At 37.2% G+C, this 10,175-nt stretch overlaps 1 non-coding gene across 1 annotated transcript; it reads right to left on the minus strand.

Moving 5' to 3' along the window:
• Positions 1 to 4,995: 4,995 nt before the first annotated feature.
• LOC129471791 (U5 spliceosomal RNA) lies at positions 4,996 to 5,110 on the minus strand. The gene has a single exon (XR_008653739.1). It is a non-coding gene; the product is annotated as a U5 spliceosomal RNA (small nuclear RNA).
• Between the last annotated feature and the right edge of the window lie 5,065 nt (positions 5,111 to 10,175).

Below are 10,175 nucleotides of genomic sequence, written 5' to 3' on the forward strand. Positions count from 1 at the left end.
CCAACCATTTGTGCAAGGTCCGAAATAAGAAGCACATGTTAACTATTTAAAGTGCCTGGGAATGTGATTCTTAATAACAAGACCAGGTGACTGCTAACAAGCCCAGGTGAGAAAAGTAAACAAGCTATGAATCAAACCCAGTTTACCTATTGAATTATGAACTTGCTTCCGAAGAACCAGACAGAGAGTCCTAAATGGGTCAAAAGCAAAGCAGGAATTTTAGACACTTTGAGATTACCTCACAATATAAATGCTGGTATCACAGTGAATTCCATTTTCCAAAGACTAAAGAAAGCACTATGGGCCAGAAAGTGCTGTTCCCTTCTCCTTCCAAACCAGGACCCACAGGAGCCGCTAGAAGTGAACGTAGAAAGTGAAACAAGTGGAAGAATAGCATTAATTTTTTGAGTTAATGGAGAACATTCAAAATCCCCATGGGTCCCGGCGATCATTCCGGTTCTAACACAGAGACAAGACAAAAGAACTTAAAGCTTAAGTCTGTGTAGTTTGGTCAGACAAAAGCTTCAGTGCAGACAGAAGCTTGGCTTCCTGTGCCCAGGCCACTGCCAGCCAGTCTGGGGTAAACTTTAAAACTTAAAAGAGGTATTATCTGAAAACGTGTCTGTTTCTTTATGTTTGTCCTCTCACTTGGGGCTTTGTTTTGTTTTCCTTTTACTTTTCTAATAAACTTACCCTTGAAAATGTTCCACCTTGTGATTAGAAAGCTGGAGGGCACAGGCAGGGTGGTGGCAGCTGCCATCTCAGCTGGATAACATTCCCTCCCCTTCTTTTTCCCTAGCAGCTGATGAGGCTGAGGCTGAAACACACAAGAGGTGAAACCCCCGGAGGAGAGACAGACAGCTGTGATCACTGGTTTCTTCGTGCCTGAGGTGTTCTCTCACTGTAAGGCAACAGTACCTATTTAATGTTAGGTATAATACATATAATATTTTGTATTAAAGACTAAGAAACTGTGCAGTATCCACTGATAATTTCACTACTGATGAATACTGCACAGTTTCTTAGTTTTAACACAAAACAACTATTGCCTTTGAACTTGTATTCAAATAATCTACACCTAAAATAGTGATATTACATATAAACTACATATAAACGATATTGCTAGAATAACGTGTTCTAACATAACATTTTGCCTCAAGCAAATTGCATTCCAGCATATTTATTTCCAATTTCAAGTCATGCTGGGAAGGAATATACATCCCTGGGCACTCTATAACCCCAAGTACAACGCATACAGAGAAAACCCTGAAAGTAGTACTCAGTTTCTTCCATTCGTCTGTTGTGCAGTGTTGTTATGTGCCTTTATGAAAATCAGGAGTAGCTAGATTTTAGTGTTAGCACAGAGATTATAGGTAAAGTTATTTCTGCATGTTGGTTGGATGGGGTTTTAGTTGAGCCAACTTTCCCCTGATCTCAATGCAAGTGTTGCCTGAGAGAAGGTGCTAGAATTAAGCCTCATAGTTTACAAAACACTCGGACTGTTTTTTTAACATCAAATATATTCACGTTCTATTTCATACTGCTGTGACTCTTCCATGCACTAAACTATTATTGACTTTGGAGGTAATGTGGGACATGGAAAAGATGGGGAAAATCCGAAGCAAATTGAAGATCTAGCCAATATCATTATGCGTGAAAGAGCAAATGCTAATGCCTTTTTTTAAGAGCAGAGTCTAATGCATGTCTTGACTATTTGCTCCACTGAGAAATTGAATATTGAGAAATCAATCTTGTAGCTTTACATGAGCTGAGGTTTATGGAATGGGACTGAGCCAAGCTGATATTGCCTGATTTATTTTGCATATAACCTTTTTAATCCTACAAATATGAAACGCAACATTGAAAGTATTCACTGTACAATAAAGACTTCTATTGCTTAGAGAAATAGTCAACAAACATCATATCCTTTCTGAGGCAAGATATTATCATTAAAGCCTCTTGAGACTCAGGCTGCCCACACAACCTTTTGGCGTAGCTTCTTACAATAATCACAAAATGCCTAATAATAAAAATTAGACAATATATCAATACAATCAATAAAAATGCCATGTCATTTTATATGTCATTCCCTTGCTGGAGGAGGGGACATTAGCATGATTTTTTGGATGGTATAAATGGTAAAGGGGTTCAAGGAAGAATATAAGGACGTGTCATCTGAAAATGAAATCAGCATCTTCTTTGGGGCTCAGCAAGAGAAATGGGGTTTTGTGATACCACATATATCCTTCTTAAGAGGGAACATTACAAAAACACCAAATGGCTTGACAATTATGAGGGATAGCTCTGCTGTTCAGAAAACTGTATAGAGCCCTCCATAAAAGGTGTAACTAACTCATAAACGTGACCCTTCTCTGGGAGCTTCATGTCTATAGGAGAGCCGGACAACTCAAGTGACACCACATACCACATAGAGTGTTTTCTTGGCTTTCAGGATATGTGGCTATAATTAGAGCTAAGCCCAAGCATATACCAACATATGCAGTGTAATTGCAACAATTACTGAAGAAACTATCATTAACCGAAAGTTTTTGTGAAAGCTATGTGTTCTAGATAGAGTTCTGAATGAAAAGAACCATAGCTCACAATAAAGAGAACATGTCAGACTACAGGAATTAAACGTGAAAGTTCAAAGTCAAGGATGATAAATTCAGAGTTGGAGAACAGCTAATAGATGGGAGACGAAAACTAAAAGAGGTAAGAAGGAGAAATTAGTAGGGGCCTGCCTGGAAGCTTAATTAGACTAACAAATCACTAAGAATAGTTACTCTAAATATTTGTTAAATAATTATCAAATACACCTTATATTCTATCATATTAATAAAAATAGTTCTCATTTATTGGATCCATGTCATTTCTCAAGCAATGTGTAAATTGTTTTGCACATCTTATCTCTTTTGACCATTTCAACACTGAAATAATATTATTTTTATTTACAGAATAGCAAACTGTATTCAGGGAAATTAAATAACTTCCCAAGGCATCTTGGTTTGATTAAAATAAACGATGAAGAAATGTAAAAGCTATTACTAGAGAGTAACAACAATTCAAAGACGCTAGAGGAAGATGCCCTGTTGTTACATTTGGGCTAGATCAGAGGAGAGCAAGAGGCTTGAGAAAAGAATCTTCTAGTAGTTCAAACATGAAGTCAATGTTGTGCACTGTACCTGGAAAGGCATGATCTGAGAGACTGCAGGGCAAAAACAGCAAGGACATTGAACCACTCATCTAAGCAACAGTTAAAGCTTATAAACGGGTTCATAACTCACCATACAGAATGTTCACTCTAAAAATCTTATAGCATAATGGTTCAAGGCACAGGTTCAGAAGTAAGCTTTCCTAGGCTTGAGTTTTGTTTCTTCCCAATGCATACTTTGACATTTTTGGCAAGTTATTGGGTTTCTCTAATTCTTAGTTTTCTCCTCATAAAATATTTATTATCATTAATAGCCCTATCTCATGGTACTGTTGTAAAAATTAAATTAGATCTTTCATGTAAAATGCAGAACACAGGGCTGATTCAGATAAAATGTATTGATAAATGTCAGATATTATTGATATACTATAACCTCAAATCCTCCTCTCCTTTCTATATGTTGGTGCCTAGGAAAACACAGTGTCCATTCTTCCCTCCCTCTCTAAATTCAGTGTCTTTCACAAGTTTTTGTATATGTACCTACTCTGGTGTGCAAAAAAAAAAAGTATAAAAAACATTTTGTAAATCACAAGAAAAAACTTATACCATGATCATGTGTGAGTACATGTGCCCACACATACACATGCATGCACATACACATTTCATGAAAATACATTTAATGCCATAAGAATTGGTATTCTATTCTAATCCATTCTCTTTTACTCTTTTCAAAAATAATGGTTGTGACTCACCAAACTGACTTTATGACTCACCCATGGGTGTCAATCACAGTCTGAAAAATACTTCTAAATCTCTCCTTGGGTTAAGCAAGATTATTAGAGAGTTGTGAATCTGCATCTCACTGTCTAGCCCCTCATCGATTTTTTTTTTAATTTTACTTAGTCATTATGCTATTATACTACTTTGAGGGGCATTATAAAAATCAGTCTCATCACAAGAAATAGCTAGTGTTGCTGAAGATATGGAAAAAGGGAACCCTTGTACACTATCGATGACAATGTAAATTGGTATAGCCATTATGGAAAACAATATGAAGTTCCTCAAAAAACTTAAACATAGAGCTACCAGATGATCCAAGAGTTTCACTTCCAGGTATAGATCTAAAGGAATTAAGTTACTATTTTGAAGAGGTATCTGCACACGCCCATGTTCATTGTAGTATTGTTCACAATAGACAAGATGTAGGAACGATCTTAGTGTCCATCAATGAATGAATTTTTAAATGTAGTATAATTACATGGTAAAATATTATTCAAACAGGTTCATCCATGCTGCCATTTGCAACAACATGGATGAACCTGGAAAGAATTATGCTAAGTAAAATAACTCAAAAAGAGAAAGAAAAACTATGACACCACTTTTATGTGGAATCTTAAAAAAAGAAAGTCAAACTCGCAGAAACAGAGTAAAATGCTGGTTACTAATGGTTGGTGCATGGGGGACAAGAGAAGTTAGTCAAAGAGTCCAAATTCAGTTTCTGAGGATCTCATGTTTAATATGGTGGCTATAGTTAACACCACAGTTAACCATCAAACAACAGAAATTTGAACTGTGTGGGTTCATTTATGCATGGAATTTTTTTTTTTTTTTTTTTTTGCGATGGAGTCTCCCTCTGTCACCCAGGCTGGAGTGCAGTGGTGCGATCTCAGCTCACTGTAACCTCCACCTCCTGGGCTCAAGCGATTCTCCTGCCTCACCCTCCCGAGTAGCTGAGACTACAGGCACCTGCCACCACGCCCGGCTAGTGTTTTATATTTTTATTAGCGATGGGTTTTCATCATGTTGGACAGGCTGGTCTAATTTTTAACACTCATAATTTAGCTTTGTGAAACATGAGGCCTCAGAAATTGGATAAAGACTCATAACTGTTCCTCCCCATGGAAATCTTTAGTAAAAGGTGAAAGATTTATATGATATGAAGAGAAACCAGAGTTATGCATGGATTTTTTAAAATAAATATACCAATTTTTTTGGAGATTTACAACAGTTTGAAAAAACTTGCAGGGTAACCATGACCCCTGATACAGTAAGACTAACCCCTGTTCTTCTTCCTCCTCCCCAGCCTACTCAATATGAAGACAATGAGGATGAAGATCCTCATGATGATCAACTTCCACTTAGTGAATAATAAATATATATATATATAATATATTATCTTTCTTATGGTTTTCTTAATAACATTTCCTTTTCTCTAACTTACTTTATGTAAGAATATGGCAAAATATTCAAATAACCAAAATACATATAACAATACATATAAGAAAAGAATACATGCCAGAAAAAAATATGTGTGAACTGACTGTTTACATTATCTGTAAATCTTCTGGTCAACAGTTGCCTATTAGTAGTTAAGTTGTGGGGGAGTCAAATGTTATATACAGATTTTGATTTGTGAGTTCCCCTAACCCCTAAGTTGCTCAAGAGTCCACTGTACTGTGTTGTATACTGGTATATCTCACAGATATGCGGATTTGTATTCAGATTACAACAATAAAGAGTATATCATTTAAAGCAAGTCACATGAATTTTTTGGTTTTGCAGTGCATATAGAAGGTATGTTTACATTATATTGTAGTTTATTAAGTGTACAATATAATTATGTGTGAAATGAAAATGTATGTATATATCTTAATTAAAAATACTTTGTTGCTAAAAATGCTAATAATCATCTGAGCCTTCAGTGAGTCATAATCTTTGCTGGTGGAGGGTCTTGCCTCAATGTTTGATGGCTGCTGACTCATCAGAGAGGTGGTAGCTGAAGATTGAGGTGGCTGTGGCAATTTCTTAAAATAAATAACAATGAAGGTTGCCATATCAATTGACTTTTCCTTTCACAAAATATTTCTCTGAAGCATTCATGCTGTTTGGGAGCATTTTGTCCACAGTAGAACTTCTTTCAACATTGAAGTCAATTCTCTCAAAGCCTACCACTGCTTTATCAACTAAGTTTATGTAATATCCTAAATCCTTTGTTGTCATTTCAACAATGTTCACAGCATCTTCATCCAGGAGTAAATTCTGTCTCAGAAAGTAAAAACCACTTTCTCTGCTGACCCACATGAAGCAACTCCTCATTTGCTTAAGTTTCATCATAAGGTAATTATCATTAATTCAGTCGCATCATCAGATTCCACTTCTAATGCCAGTTCTCTTGCTCTTTACACCACATCTGCAGAGACTTCCTCCACTGAAGTCTTGAGCCCCTCAAAGTCATCCATGAAAATTAAAATCAACTTCTTTCGAACTTGTTTATGTTGATATTTTGACCTCCTTCAATGAGTCATGAATGTTCTTTATGATATCTAGAATGGTGAATCCTTTTCAGATCCATCAGAGGAATCATTATCTATGACAGTTATAGCCTTACCAACTTTATTACCTAAATAATAAGGCTTGCAAGTCGAAATTACTCCTTGATGCTCAGACTGCAGAATAGATGTTGCATTAGCAGGGATAAAAACAACATTAATCTCCTTGTACATCTCTCTCAGAGCTCTTGGATGACTAGGTGAATTCTTGATGAGCAATAATATTTAAAAAGAAATATTTTTGTCTGAGCAGTAGATCTAAATAGTGGGCTTAACGTATTCAGTAAACCATGCTGCAAATAGATGTGCTGTCATCCAGGCTTTGTTGTTCTATTTATAAATCACAGACAGAGTATACTTGGCACAATTCTTAAGGGGCCTAGGATTTTCAGAATGGTAAATGAGTACTGGGTTCCACTGAATGTCACCAGCTGCATTAGCCCTTAACAAGAGAGTCAGCCTGTTCTTTGAAGCTTTGAAACCAGGCATTGACTTCTCCTCTATAGCTATAGAAGTCTTAGATGGCATCTTCTCCCAATATAAGGCCATGTCGTCTTCATTGAAAATCTGGTATTTGGTGTAGCTACCTTCATCAATCATCTTAGCTGGATCTTATGGATAACCTGCAGCAGTGTCTACATCAGAACTTGTTCCTTCCCTTGTATTTGTCTTAAACCTCATAAACCAACCTTTGCTAGCTTCAAACTTTCCTTCTGTAACTTCCTCGCCTCTCTCAGCCTTCACAGAATTGAAGAGAGTTAGGGAATTGCTCTGGATTAGGCTTTGGCTTAAAGAAGGGCTGTGGCTGGTCTGAGTTTCTATGAGGACCTCTAATATTCTCATATCTGTCAGAAGGCTGTTCTGCTTTCTTATAATTTGTGTGTTCACTGGAGTAGCACCTTCAATTTCCTTCAAGAACTTTTCCTTTGTATTTACAACTTGGCTATTTGGCATAAGAGGTCTAGCTTTTCATCTGCCTTGGCCTTCAACATACCTTCTTTACTAAACTTAGTCCTTTCTATATTTTGATTTAAGAAAATTTGAGATATGTGAGTTTTCGTTTCGCTTCAACACTCAGAGGCCACTGTAGGGTTGTTAATTGACCTAATTTCAATATTATTGTGTCTCAGGAAATGGAGAGGTCTGAGAAGGAGCAAGATGGAGAAAGGCTAGTTGGTGGAGCAGTCAAAACACACACAACATTTATCAACTAAGTTCACCATTTTATATGGCTGGGGTTCATGGCATCCCAAAACAATTTTGATAGTAACATCAAAAACCACCAAGATCAAAGATCACTGATCACAGATCACCCTAACAAATATAATGATAATAAAAAAATTTGAAATATTGTAAGAATTGCCAAAATGTGACACACAGACATGAAGCAAGCACACGCTATTGGGAAAATGGTGCAAATAAAGTTGCTCAATGCAGAGTTGTCACAAACCAGTTTGTAATGGAAGTGCAATATCTGCAGAGCAAAATAAAGTGACATGCAATAAAATGAGGTATGCCAGTATAAGAAAAAACCTTCAAAACAAGACATAAAACTTCCAAGCTGTAAACAATTTTCAATGCATTGTACTGCCCTCAAATTAGAAACACCATACAGAAAGTTGAAAATAAGCCGTAGACTTTGAGAACGTTTTTCCATTTATGCATAACTACAGAAGATCAATTGCCAGACTACATAAATAAATCATACAAATCACTAAGAAAGAGGTAAATAAATCCAGTTAAAAAATGAGTAAATGTTATGATTAGGGGCTTTTGGAAAGAGGACACTCAATTTTTGTTGTTGTTGTTGTTGTTGGTGGTGGTGGTGGTGGTGGTAGAGACAAGGTCTCACTATGTTGTCCAGGCTAGTCTCGAACTCATGAGCTCAAGCAATTCTCCCGCCTCAGCCTCCCAAAATGCTGGGATTACAGGTGTGAGCCACCACACCAGGCCTAGAATGTTTTACTAAACATAAAAAGATGCCCAAACGTAATTGTAATTGGAGAAACACAAAGTAAAATATTGAGATACTTACACACAGACTAGAAAATAATTTATAAGTCTAACAATACCAAGTGTTGATGAGAATGTAAAGAAGCAAATACAACATATTGCAGAGAGTTTTTGTTTTAACCACATGTGATAACAATTTGACAATCTGACAAGATGTTAAACCAGCATGTATCTACATCTTGTAGATTGGAGAAATGTGCTTCCAGATATAGCTGTATAGGTAGAGTAACACTCTCAAGTGTGCACACAGAAACATATAGATCATGTTCCATTTGACATTGCTTATTTTAGCAGAAAATTTTGACTGACCTAAATGTCCATCAGAGAGGGACTGGATAAATCAGTTGTGGCATATGCATACAGTGGAATCCTGTGCAATGGTTAAGTGAAGTACAGCAAAATGTATCAACATAGAAAAAAATAAAAACCAATTGCTGAACAATTTGAAGGGGGTTTTATTAGTTTTCAAGGACTGCCATAACAAAGTACAACGGATTGAATGGTTTAAACAACAGAAATTTATTTTCTCATAGTTCCGTGTGCTAGAAGTACAAGGTCAATGTGTGATAGGGTTTGACTCTGTGTTTCCACCCAAATCTCATCTTGTAGCTCCCATGATTTCCACATGTTGTGGGAGGGACCCCGTGAGAGATGACTGAATCATGGGGGTGGGTCTTGCCCGTGCTGTTCTCACGATAGGGAATTAGTCTCTTGAGATCTGACGGCTTTAAAAACAGGAGTTTCTGTGCACAAGCTTTTTTTTTTTTTTTTATTTTTTGTCTGCTGCCATCCACGTAACATGTGACTTGCTCCTCCTTGTCTTCCACCATGATTGTGAGGCCTCCCCAGCCATGAAGAAGTGTAAGCCCAATAAACCTCTTTCGTTTGTAAATTGCCCAGTCTTTGGTAACTCTTTATCAGCAGTGTGAAAACAGACTAATACAGTAAATTGGTACCAGTAGAGTGGGGCGTCACTGAAAAGATGCCCAAAAATGTGGAAGCAACTTTGAAACTGGGTAACAGGCAGAGATTAGAACAGTTTGGAGGGCTCAGAAGAAGAGAGAACATGTGGGAAACTTTGGAACTCTCTAGAGACTTGTTGAATGGCTTTGACTAAAATGCTGATAATGATATGGACAATGAAATCCAGGATAAGGTGGTCTCAGATGGAGATAAGGAACTTGTTGGGAACTGGAGCAAAGGTAACTCTTGTTATCTTTCGGCAAAAAGACTGGCAGAATTTTTCCCCTGCCCTAGAGATCTGTGAAACTTTTAACTTGAGAAAGTTTAGGGTAGCTTGTGGAAGGAATTTCTAAGCAGCAAAGCATACAAGAGGTGACTTGGGTGATGTCAAAGTTATTCAATTTCATAAGGGAAACAGTATAAAAGTTTGGAAAATTTGCAGCCTGACAATGCAATAGAAAAGAAAACCCCATTTTCTGAGGAGAAATTTAAGCCGGCTGCAGAAATTTACATAAGTAATGAGGAGCTGAATGTTAATCACCAAGACACTGAGAGAGTGCCTCCAGGGCATGTCAGAGACCTTTGCAGCAGCCCTTCCGTAGAACTGGAGGCCTAGGAGGAAAAAGTGGTTTTGTTGCCAGGGCCTATGGTCCCCATGCTGTGTGCAGCCTAGGGACTTGGTGCCTTGTGTTCCAGCCACTCCAGCCATGGCTAAA

Source organism: Symphalangus syndactylus, chromosome 21 (assembly GCF_028878055.3).
Source record: "Symphalangus syndactylus isolate Jambi chromosome 21, NHGRI_mSymSyn1-v2.1_pri, whole genome shotgun sequence".
NCBI lineage: Eukaryota > Metazoa > Chordata > Mammalia > Primates > Hylobatidae > Symphalangus > Symphalangus syndactylus.